The sequence below is a fragment of the Lycium ferocissimum genome, chromosome 3, assembly GCF_029784015.1.
Source record: "Lycium ferocissimum isolate CSIRO_LF1 chromosome 3, AGI_CSIRO_Lferr_CH_V1, whole genome shotgun sequence".
Lineage (NCBI taxonomy): Eukaryota > Viridiplantae > Streptophyta > Magnoliopsida > Solanales > Solanaceae > Lycium > Lycium ferocissimum.
The window spans coordinates 16,690,226-16,701,773 of NC_081344.1; the positions used below are offsets into that span (position 1 = coordinate 16,690,226).

An 11,548-nucleotide genomic window follows, 5' to 3' on the forward strand; every position below is an offset into this window, starting at 1 on the left:
CCATTTGAAGGCCACACCATACAATTTCTTCGAAACTAGTAGTGGTCACCACTACGACGTCGCTACCGCGCGCTTGGGGTCTTAATAGAGTTGAGGCTACAAATGTAAGGTAATTTAGTAGTAGAAATTTTATTAGTACCTCACTAGTTAATCTTCGCGCAATCGAAATATTTTCACTATATTTATAACTAGTGTAGTTGTCGTGTGGTCATAAAAAAAAAAAAAATCTCTTACAGATACAAAATTATAGATTTAATGGAAGAGAAAAAAAGAAAACGAACGTGGATAAATAAAGTAGAGGTATAGACATTAATCCGCACATTAGTCCAAAATAGCCTTCCGTCTCACTTTATGTGATTGTATTATTGTTTTGGAAGTCAAATAAATTTTTCTTTGATTGCAATTTTCTCCAATTTTTTTTAAGTATTTTGAATCATTAGCTTTGTTAACTTGTAAAACTTTTTGTGTAGCTTTTAAATATGTAAATTGTAATTCAAAAAATTTGAAAATATATACCTAAATTCATAGTCAAAATTAAGTGTTTCGACGCTGAATTCCTTCCTATAAATTGAGACAAAATAAAGGGAATAATTATTTCTACTAAGAAAATACAATTTTACCATATAGAACTGACACGCTAAAATGCATAAAAATTCTTTGAAAAGTAAGAGGAGAATATGAAAAAAAAAAAAGTGGAATAAGAACACAATAGGCATTTTGTTGGCCTGGAACCTCTCTCCGAGAACATCAGTTTATACAAAAACAAATATAATCAAAGTCCCATAAAAATTACAACCCCAAAATGAAAATAATCGGTATCCATAGAAAAGATATATGTTTCTCCAAAAACGTATAGATTGATATTCAAAGAAGAGCTCATATTGGAAAAAGAAATATGTTCGATCCTAAAAATTGGAAAGCTTAAAATTAATACTTCAATTGAACAACAGAAAAAGGTCGCATCTTTCTCTCATATATCAAGAGTTAGTATGAACATTTAACTTTAGTATAGTAAAATAGATACAAGAAAATATAGATGAGAGATAAATAAAGAATAAGTGGAACTAAGTGGAACTTTAAAAAACAAATGAATAAGTGGAAAACTAAACTATAATCTACGTAGATTTATCGAAATACACAATGAATTATTGAAATCCACAATGGATTCAATTAAGTTAAATGAGATAAGCAAACTTGACTTTTAATTTATTTTTTTCAATAATAAACGGAAAACATGTGCACATATATAATCAAGTCAGAAGAAAGTGAATGCACTCAATCTACAACATGTGAATATTGGATTGCCGTTCTGAATAAACTTTCCTCACTTGCAACACAATAACATTCCTATAAATGCTAAAAATTCTAGTCAAGTTCAGCAAAATCTCATTACAAATTAATAAATTGAAATTCTCAATTAGACACTTCAAATCTTAAAGACATCGCAGAGAAAATAAAATCCCCACGTACAAGTTTCTTGTCATTTGCCACCCAATAACAGAAAGTGATTCCCTTAATTCATACTTACCAAAAGCTCAAGAAAATTATCAAAAATATATAAATAAATAATAACAATAATAATAACAACCAAACAATAACAAAATAACCATAAAAACACGAAACACATCCCAACTAATTAAGTATTGCAACATGAATCATGGTTCGATATGAAATTCAATTCAGTAAAAAATATTTAAAAAAGAAATTATATTAAAAGAAGGCGAGTAGATGAAAAGAGAACATGAGGCTACAAAATATCCCAAATTATGTGGCACAGTTTGAATTTTGAGACTGAAACCTGTTAAAATTGACCAAGTATCCGGACAATGAAATCCTTAAGTTTATTTTGACATAAAATTTACGTATTTAGAAATTACGTAAAAAGTCGTTTCTGATCACGATAGTTGGTATTCTAAATATTTACAAGACATATGAAACAATTATGGTCAAAGAAAAACTATTTGAATCGAAATCTGAAAGGTGCCACATAAATTGGGACGGAGAAAATAGACAAATATAGAAGATAGTCTCCCTGTTAACAAAATAAAATGTATTGCGAAGAATGAAATTTTAATATTTGAGAAACTATGTAGTCTCAAGTCCCAAATATCAACACCACCAACAAAGACCCAAACTCCATTGCTGCGAAAATGAACAGACTTCATGTCCCTGCTTTATATTACTATAGATTAGCTATAGATTTTAATATGTGAGGAACTATGTGGTCAATAAGAAGGTTACCGTTTAACGCATGTAAATATGTAATTGTCTTTACGGGTCTTTCATTAGAAGGTGTGACTTTTGAGATTCTTTTTCAGCCTAGTATATAAGATTTAATAAAGGTTTAAAGATTATAATAAAGATAGAAAACTCAAGAGACTCAAGACATTATTGTGTAGATTTTAGTGTTATTTAAAGCTTATAATGAAGGATTTAATTGAAAATTCATGGGAAATTTATATTGAGACATTTTTTAGGAAGAAAAATGTCAAAAAAAAGGAGAAAAAAGATAAATGGTTTTCTAACTACAAAAGTGACACGTCACCTTGTCTATGCCTAATTTATATTAAATATAGATATAGATTTTTTGTTCCCTTCTAATACCCAAATACTAAAAATTACGAAAAAATATTTTAATTTTTTCTAAAAAAGATAATCCAAACAGAAGTTTAAAACTTCAATCCATTGGCAATACTAAATTTTCAAAACTAAACCATAAGTTAAGTTAAAACATAACTTTAACGGGTCATTTAGTTTGTGAGACAAAGAATAACAATTACCGAATAAAAATACAAGATTGTACTCATATTTGGTTGACCTTTTGATTTGAGAGTTAACACTTAACAATAACCGGATAGTTATACCACAATTGTCGTATTATTTTTAAAAGGGCAATTCGCAGGATTGCCCTTCCTTTGGGATGTTCTTTAGTTTTTGCCCCTCAAAATGTTGGTCCTTAATTTTTGCCCTTCGCGTTGTAATCCTGAGCTTCGCGTAGAAATTATGAGGTTTTGGGTTCGAACCCTCGCTCAGGCATAAATTAAAAAAAAAATCGCAAAGCAAGGCTTGGGTCGCGTGTATGCCGGACCCGGCATACACTTCTTAAGGAATAACTAAAGTTATGCCCGACTCGACATAACTATAAGTTCCGCCTTATAAGACAAAGTTTATGCTTAAGGAAAAATTCCGCCTTAGGGACATACTTTTAGTTATGCCTTAACTAACCCATAAGGCATAACTAAAAGTATGCGCTGGGGGGCGGAACTTTTTCTTTAATGCATAGCAAAAGTTTGTCTTATAAGGCAAAGTCTATATCTTAAGGAAAAGTTATGCCTTATGAGGCATACTTTTAGTTATGCCTTAATTAAAAGTAAAAGTTTGCCCCATAAGGCATAACTAAACTATATCTTAAGGAAGACTTCTGCCTTATGGGCAGACTTTTAGTTAAGGCTTAACTAAAAGTGCGCCCTGCGCATAAGTATGCTTGGTCCGCATAACTTGCTAGTTATTAATAACGAGTGTATGTCGAGTCCGGCATACGCGCGACTAGCCTTCTTGTGATTTTTTTTTTTTTACTGATGCGGGGGTTCGAACAGGAGCACTTCGAGGTATAAGGCCATTTTTCAAGCGAAGGACAATACTTAAAGATCACAAATATGAGGGGCAATATTTAAAGACCACCCCAAAAGAAGGGAAATTTGCGCAATTTTTTGTTTTTAAAACATCAATTTTTTTTTTTAAAAAAAATGGTCTTCTCCAAAGCTCTTCTCACGAAATCTTCTAAAAAATCTAAGGTTAAAATTTAGAGATAAAATAAAAATTTACCTATACTTGTCTAGTATAAACCAACCACATGTTTTATACCTGTATATCCCATTTTTAGTAATGAACCAAGCATCTACCAACAAAAATATATTCACTAAATAATTTCATATTTTAATTTATGAAGAGAAAGTTTGCACAGTATTCAGATTACAAGAGAAATTAAATAAAAGTAGACCATAAAATCTTACACTAAATTTGTACCCATTTTAAAATGTGTATATCAACGTTATAACTTCCTTTCAATCACAGATTGATGTTAATACTTGTAAGCTTAACATTTGCTCTGAGTATTTAAGTTGCAAGTACTTCTTTTTAATAACTTGACAAAAGTAATGGATCAGTCCTCGATTTTGATACTCCTCGGTTCAAAATAAGTATTCACTTAGGCTTGTGTTTGGTATGGAGTTTCCATTTTAAAAGTTTTGGTTGGTCGAAAACGTCTTAGAAAACATTTTATACAGGAAAAGCGAGTTCGCTTGAAAATGACTTCCTTAATGAAAGTAGGGTTACGCAAGTAACATTACGAGTTCGTTAGCTCCGCCGCCCGCTCGACACCCCCCTGCCTACCCTCGACCGATTGTTTGGCCGGTTACTTGGTCCTTCTCCTGCAATATTATCGATATTTGTAATACCATAAGTCTCTCGTTTGTCAGAGATTTCCATGTTTCGTTGCTTGAGTGATTGGATCTCCTTACCGACTTTGTAGAATTTGGTCTCCTTCCTACATATGCAAGCACCAGCCTTGAGACAACTAGCAAATCCATCGTCACCACCTTTTTCAGCCTCGAAGTTGTAAGTCTCCAGTGTAGCGACAGCGTCATTAGCAACAGAGTTGATTTCAAACACCCATTGTTGAACTCTTTAATATTCGCTTTGCTTTTCTTCTGCATCTTTGAGGAAAGACTGCATGAAGAGCAGCTTATTTCGCAGCCACTGCACATCCTCTCTCAGACTTAAACGCAGGGAAACTTCCTGTATGAGGAAATCCCCCAGTTTTTGAACTGCAAATGACATAAAGGCATCAACCATCTTCAGGAGTTCGGGTTTTTACTGTTAAAGCAATACATGCAGTAGGCTTATAAGGTCGTTGTCCTGTTTGCTGTTTCCTCTTATTAAAAGTAATATATGGGAGAAAGTTAAATCAAGTTGGCTGCTAACTGCTGCCAGAAAAAGTTTGATGTAGAGTAAGTATATTCTAATATGTTTCTAGCTGTCATTTAACTGCTCTTGTATTTTAATTTTTTCAAGTTTGACCAGCCACTTGCATCCACACTCTAGCTATCATTTAACTACTATATACAATCAATTGACTTTGCATTATTCCATCAGAATAATGATCAGACATTTTACATTGTGTCTCACATAACAAACACAATTTGTTCTCCTAATTTTTTATCCATTTGCTCTTGTCAATGTCATTTGCCTTTTATCTTTTCTGTCACTTTTATTCATCCTCTGCCTTTAGGAACACCCATATGTTCTTTCCTTCTTTAGCCCCCATTGTTCCTTTCTTCTCACCTTTATCTCTTTCTTCGTCCTTAACTTTTCTCTTTTGGTGTTTGCCCTATCTGAAGCTTGGTTTTGGTTCTTGCCTTCGCTCTGCAACTCTTTTTATTTTATTTTATTTTATTTTATTAAAGGCATCAAGAAGATGCAAGTCAAAAGTGAATACAGAATGAAAGAATGTCACTGCTCATGTACAGCAAAAACCGATGAAAGAACTTCTTGGCCTATTCATCGATCCATGGATATGCAAGGTGTTATGGCTGACCTCTCCCCCTTCCCCTCTCTTTTATTTTTTATTTTTTTAATCGTTATACAAAGTGGCCGGTGTTTGGAAAAATATCACTGTTAGGAATTCAGACCTTTAAGTTCTTCTGATTTTCACTTTAAGTTAATTAATTTAGTTGTTTGTTTGAGGAAATTCATGTCACGCCTCAATTTTACTTCATTAGCCAGTTGATAACTAAATAACAGCAGAAGTTTAATAAGTTTCAACATAATAATGGATAACAACATCTGAATCATCTCCCAATACTGAGTCATAATCCTCAAATACATAACCCATCATGGAAACATCTAGGAATCTTTACTGGACAGACATCACATGATAAGTTCAGTCTAAGAACTAAAAAAGCATAAAGTAGCCATCACGGTAGTAATGGGGCCAGCTCACCGCTGAAAGCCGCCCTCAAATTTGTTTGCTTGGCTGGCCTCCGGAACTAGATGAAGGATCTGCATTTAAGGAGTAAAAGAGAGTAAAGGAAAACAGGAGTACAAAAGTACTCAGTATGCTTCGTTGACTGTCCCCTTAATGGTGAGATGAGACTATACATGCTATACTGAAAATAGAGCTGCAATATGAAGAGCTAAATCATAAGCATAAAGCAATAAATAGCATGTTCGTGAACAATCTAGCACGTAGCATAAACGAGAATATGCATATCTGGTGAGCAAACAAATACAATATCTCAAGAAAGTTAATGCAAGTAAAATTATTATCTATTCTGGCTCTTGCGCATCTGGCACAATGGAATCCTAGACGAAACACGAATTAGTGATTCATGAGGGGTGATCGAGTCACACGCTATATATAAGAGTCATAGAGTCAACATATCTTTAAATCTTTTACTAGTCTGGGTCGGATGGAAGACTGTTCTATCAAAACCTTTATATCTATATACTCTAGCATATAATACAACTGCATACTCGTCTGGGCAAAGCCCGGAACACATAAAGGAATTAAACGATTTAACACCACCAACAACATATGTGGTTTCTGTGCATTGACTTGGTAATTGAAGAGGCATCTTTATTCCGCAGGAAAATCAGGTTTCATTGAAAATACGTCACAAGGAGTACGAACTAGAAGGGAAACAGAATGAAGGATGCAGCAGCAGACTAATAACTTTAGCGAATGTGCAGTTACTGTACTTAAATTCCACCAATGTTTCAAAGTTCAGGTAATACATGGAACTTACCTTCTGCTTTCATAGGATATTTATATATCTTTATATATTGTGATCCTTAATCTCTTTAAGCAGCAGCATGTACTTTGTCAACTGCCTTTTGTGAAAAACTGGTGTGCCATCGTCTTTCGTTTTTGTTACTCTGTTGTGGTACTTGGTGATGTGTTTGCATTTGATGCAATCTTGATCTTAATTACTAGCATGAAATGGATGTGAAGCAGCATTTAAGTAGACGGCAGAGGGCACCATCTGGTAAGTTATAGAAATGACCAATAAAGTTACTTTTGTTTGTTTTATTCCAGAAAAATCATTCAAGTTTTACCTATTATCCCACAAAATAAATCCTACATAAAACACTAGAAAATAACATAAATGGTCCCTTAAGTTTGAGATTAGGTCAAAAGTTGTCCTATAAATATGCTTTTGGACAGTTATTGACCTATAAATATGCTTTTGGACAGTTATAGCTCTGTAAGTAGACAGAAGAGGGATCGAAGAGGGAGCTCTCTGGTAAGCTTAAAGCAGGCCCTAGATAGAAAACATTGGACAGTTATTGCTCTTTGGTGTGTACATGGGAAGTGGGTGTTGTCCATGATGTTTTCAACGCAAAAAGACTTCCGTCATATCATTTCTTACTGACATCATTTTGATGACACTCTAATTTAGTTCCTATAAAGGTTAGATCACGTCACACGAAGAAGGCATGTAATTAAATTTGAGTCAGTACATTAAACTTCTAATAATTGATAATTTTGGCATGCATTGCGTCTCTGCTTTTGCAGCTAATGGCCTTTATAGTTCGTAGAATCCGTCTAAAATCAGAATAATGAGGCATCAGAATAGGCATTGAATCTTCCACGTGTCCTGAATATACCTGGAGACTAGCAGTTTGATGATTTTTGGAGAGTAAGATTTCCTAATACCTTTCACAACTAATTCTTTAGTATTCGTTAACCAACATTTTTCCACTGATTATAACAGATATATTTAAGTGTTTGCAGATTTGCGAGTTTGCCAACTTGCAGAGTTTCTCATTATCGAGCAATTAATAGTCTTAAGTTAATCAAATTAATTCTCTCGAGGGATAATCAATAACGGGAATCATGAATGTTAGTACATAATGCATAGAGAATTGAGATAGACCAAGTTGCCTATGGCATCAGGTAAAATAGAGTTAGCAAAATAGATGTTCTATAACTCCAGCACATACAGATGTTGGAACATATTACAAAAAGCATTGTCTTAAATATAGATAAAGCAAAATAACAGTTGAACATTTAATTAAAACATCACAAAATCATTTTTGCATACACTCCCAAAAACAATTTTCTTCAAACCAATCCCACACAATCAAAGCAAAAACAAAAAATTAAACACTAAAAAACCATGCGAAACAAAACACTGAACTGGCAGAAACCTGATTAATGCTTATATACTCCATCAATATTAATGTCTTCAGTTTGCTTGGCAAAAATACCCCCAACTGCCATTTTATTTTCCACTGACAGTTTCTTCTCCTGTTTCACCCAAATTGTAAGACATTATTTAATATAATAAATAGTATTCAATATAAGACAACAGATTTATCAATTACTTAAATTAATACGTAATTAATTATAATTTTCAGGACAGTATCAAGTGTCAACCAAATAATAGATTGCCAATGAAACTGTGTTTTTGGCATGAAGAAAATCATTTTTGAGGAAAATATTTTCATGAGGAAGTCATTTACTGGTATTAGCTTACCAGAACTGTTCCCATAAAAATGGGGAAGCTCACTTAACTTCATATTAGTTGCTCCAACTAACACTTAAACATTTAAACTTACCCTTACTATTAAAAAAAAATCATCAAGAAACTCTCCGATGTGCTAATAATATTATTAATTTGTGATACGTATGTTTCCAACAACATTTTTCATTCACCGACTAAACACCGATAAACATTTTTTAGCAAAGTATAGGGAAAAGGCATAAGTATCCCCTGAACTACACCCGAAGTTGACATGCCGACACACTTTACCTAAGGCGTCACTGTTATCCTTTAAACTATTTTAAAGTATAATAAATACACGCTTCGGTCGAGGTGGCACGAAGTAGTGTGCTCACTCCTTTGGAGGCATGTGAGAGGCGAAAAATAAGCTACATTTAAGTTAATATGGACATGTGTGCTTTTTAATTGGACATGTTGCAATTAATTAGTGAACATAATTAATTAACATTAAAATTTAAGCTGATATCTTTTTAATTAATTTTCTTTCTTTATTTTTGTGAAATAGAGTCAAATTTTATTATATTTTAATTTTTTAGAAATTAAAAAACTCTATGGAAGCTCTGTTCTACTCGAAAAACTCAAGTCAAATTTTATTCTCCAAGAAATCAGTCAATTTTTTTTTTTGAAATAGAGCTAGTTTAATTCATTTTATTCTCCATCTTCTTCATTTTTGGGTATTAAAATTCAATAAAAACTCAGTCAAATCCGAATCAACTAAGCTCAAATTTCAACTAGAACTTCACAACAACATTATCACCAAACCCATGTAATCAATTTGGCTAACAACTAAGAATTTCGACAAACCCATTTTTTTTGTTCTAAAGCTTTTTTAACGTTCAACAACGGTGGATTCGAAATTCTTTCTCCATTTTCGTATCTCACACTCTACTCCGTCCCTAGCATTTCTATTCCGCTCATCGAACCACCCCCATTTCACCCAAACACCATCAGACCTACTCTAATCACCAAAGCTCAGCCATTGCTCAACACCAAAAAACTACATAGCCGCTACCCATTTCACGAAATCACCTTCATTTTGCTACAAGACAAAGGAGAGCAAAAAGAATGATGAAGAAACAAGAAAAAATGAAAATAAATAAATTAAAGTGATAAAATGATGTGTCAGGTGCGTATATACACTGCATCTAATGTAATTGGGATTTGGGTCCACGTCAACACGTAAGGTGCAAAGAAATATGGCAAAAAAAAGTTTAGGAGTAATAGGACCCCCATAAAAGTAAGGTGTATCACTAGAACTTCGGGTATAGTTCAGGGGTACTTATGCCTTTTCCCCAAAGTATACCCATGAAATCCAAAATAAATTACTTTTGTCATACAAGACAAAATCTTAGCCATAAATAATTTACTTATAGATAATTATTTAGAGTTGATTTCTTTTAGTAAGTTGATAATGTATAAAAAAAATAAATTAAAACTGTCCTGAGTATCTAAAATTAAACCTAATAGTAACAGATCTGCGGCAGAGTAAGTAAAAGCAATTAAAGAATCATTGGGGATTGGGATTTGTTACCTTTGCGATTGTGAAAGAGGCCGAAATAGGATATCATATATGCTTGAAAAGCTTCATCAATACTCTTCAACCTCTCCACGTCTTTCATTCTCTTGGGAATCTCCGCTAGCTCTGGACAGTAATAAATACCAAGACCTTTAATCAGTGGCATGGCACTTGTGGCTAAATGCCATCTTTCTAGCCTCTCAAGTAATACAAGACCAAGGAACTCCAGCTTGATTTGCTGTTATCATTGCAGGTAATTTCTTTTCCTTCATAAGCTGCTACTAAATCGAGATCCCTTAGGTTTGGCAACATTCCCAGAATAGGCATTGGATCTTCCATGAGTCTTGAACGCTGAAGGATCATCATTGTGATGGAATTTGGAAACGGGTCTGACAGAGGCATTTTTTCTATTCTCCCAAATAACCATAATTTCTGGAGCTTTTGACAAGAACTAAGATATTCAAGGGCCGGGAATGATTGATCAGCTTTACACACCAAAATGAGAGTGCTAAGGTTTTTCAAGCTGCCAATGTTGTTTAGGGAGTAAGCTTCCTCAATATTAACCATGCTTAATTCTCGAAGATTGACTAAATCAATAGGGTCAATATCTTTCCACTGATCACAAGAGATTTCTTTAAGAACTTGAAGACTTGTGAGTTTGTTTATACGTTTTAGAGGTTTTGGATATGGAGCAACTAAATGTCTTAGATTTATTAGGTCAGTTGTCTCGGGGGGTAGTTGGCATGAGTTTCCGTCTTCATTGACAAGAAGTGTGTAAATTCTTGAGGTTGCCAATGGAGGAGGGAAGACCATGGATACCTGTCAATCTTAAGAATTTGAGGTGGTACAACCTTCTTATGGCATCAGGTACTATAGATGTAGTGCTAGAACGATTATTCAAGTACAACACATATATATGTTGGAACTTATTACGGAACTTTATAAGACCCATCTTATAAAGATCTGAATCGAAGAACATAATTGACCTCAACTTCAAGTTAGAAAGATCAAGTGAGAGGTACCTTTGTGCTTGACCATGAACGGCATGTCTGAGACATAAGGAGGATATGGAGTGATTTCTTGGATCATAAATGTCAAAGAAGTTTACCTCACGATTCCTTTTTACGGAAGATCGCGAAGTAGATCATGAATCCCGCATTTAGAAACTTTTTCCCAAAATGTATCTACTACTTGAACCAAGCTTCACTTATCGACTCATTCAGAAGTCTTAGGAGGGCTACATCCTCCATTCTTTCTTCTCCTCTTGGTATCAATCCGTCGACCATCCACAACCACATTATGTTTTAAAGATCAATCCGACTATCTTCTAGAAAAATACCAAAGTAAAGAAAGGCAGGTGTTTGAGCACGGTTGGCAATTCCTTGTAGCTCGGTGATAGTATGTCCCAGATTGCAATAAATCATTTTCACCCGGCCCCAAAGGGGGGTTCCCTTTACCCTTTTTC

General features: G+C 33.9%; 1 long non-coding RNA gene across 1 annotated transcript; it reads right to left on the minus strand.

The window, feature by feature from the left end:
• Window positions 1–4,402: 4,402 nt before the first annotated feature.
• On the minus strand, window positions 4,403–11,282 carry LOC132049903 (uncharacterized). The gene is made up of 3 exons (XR_009413171.1): window positions 10,099–11,282; window positions 6,807–8,311; window positions 4,403–6,060 (listed from the first exon to the last, which is right to left on the minus strand). It is a non-coding gene; the product is annotated as an uncharacterized LOC132049903 (long non-coding RNA).
• Window positions 11,283–11,548: the final 266 nt, after the last annotated feature.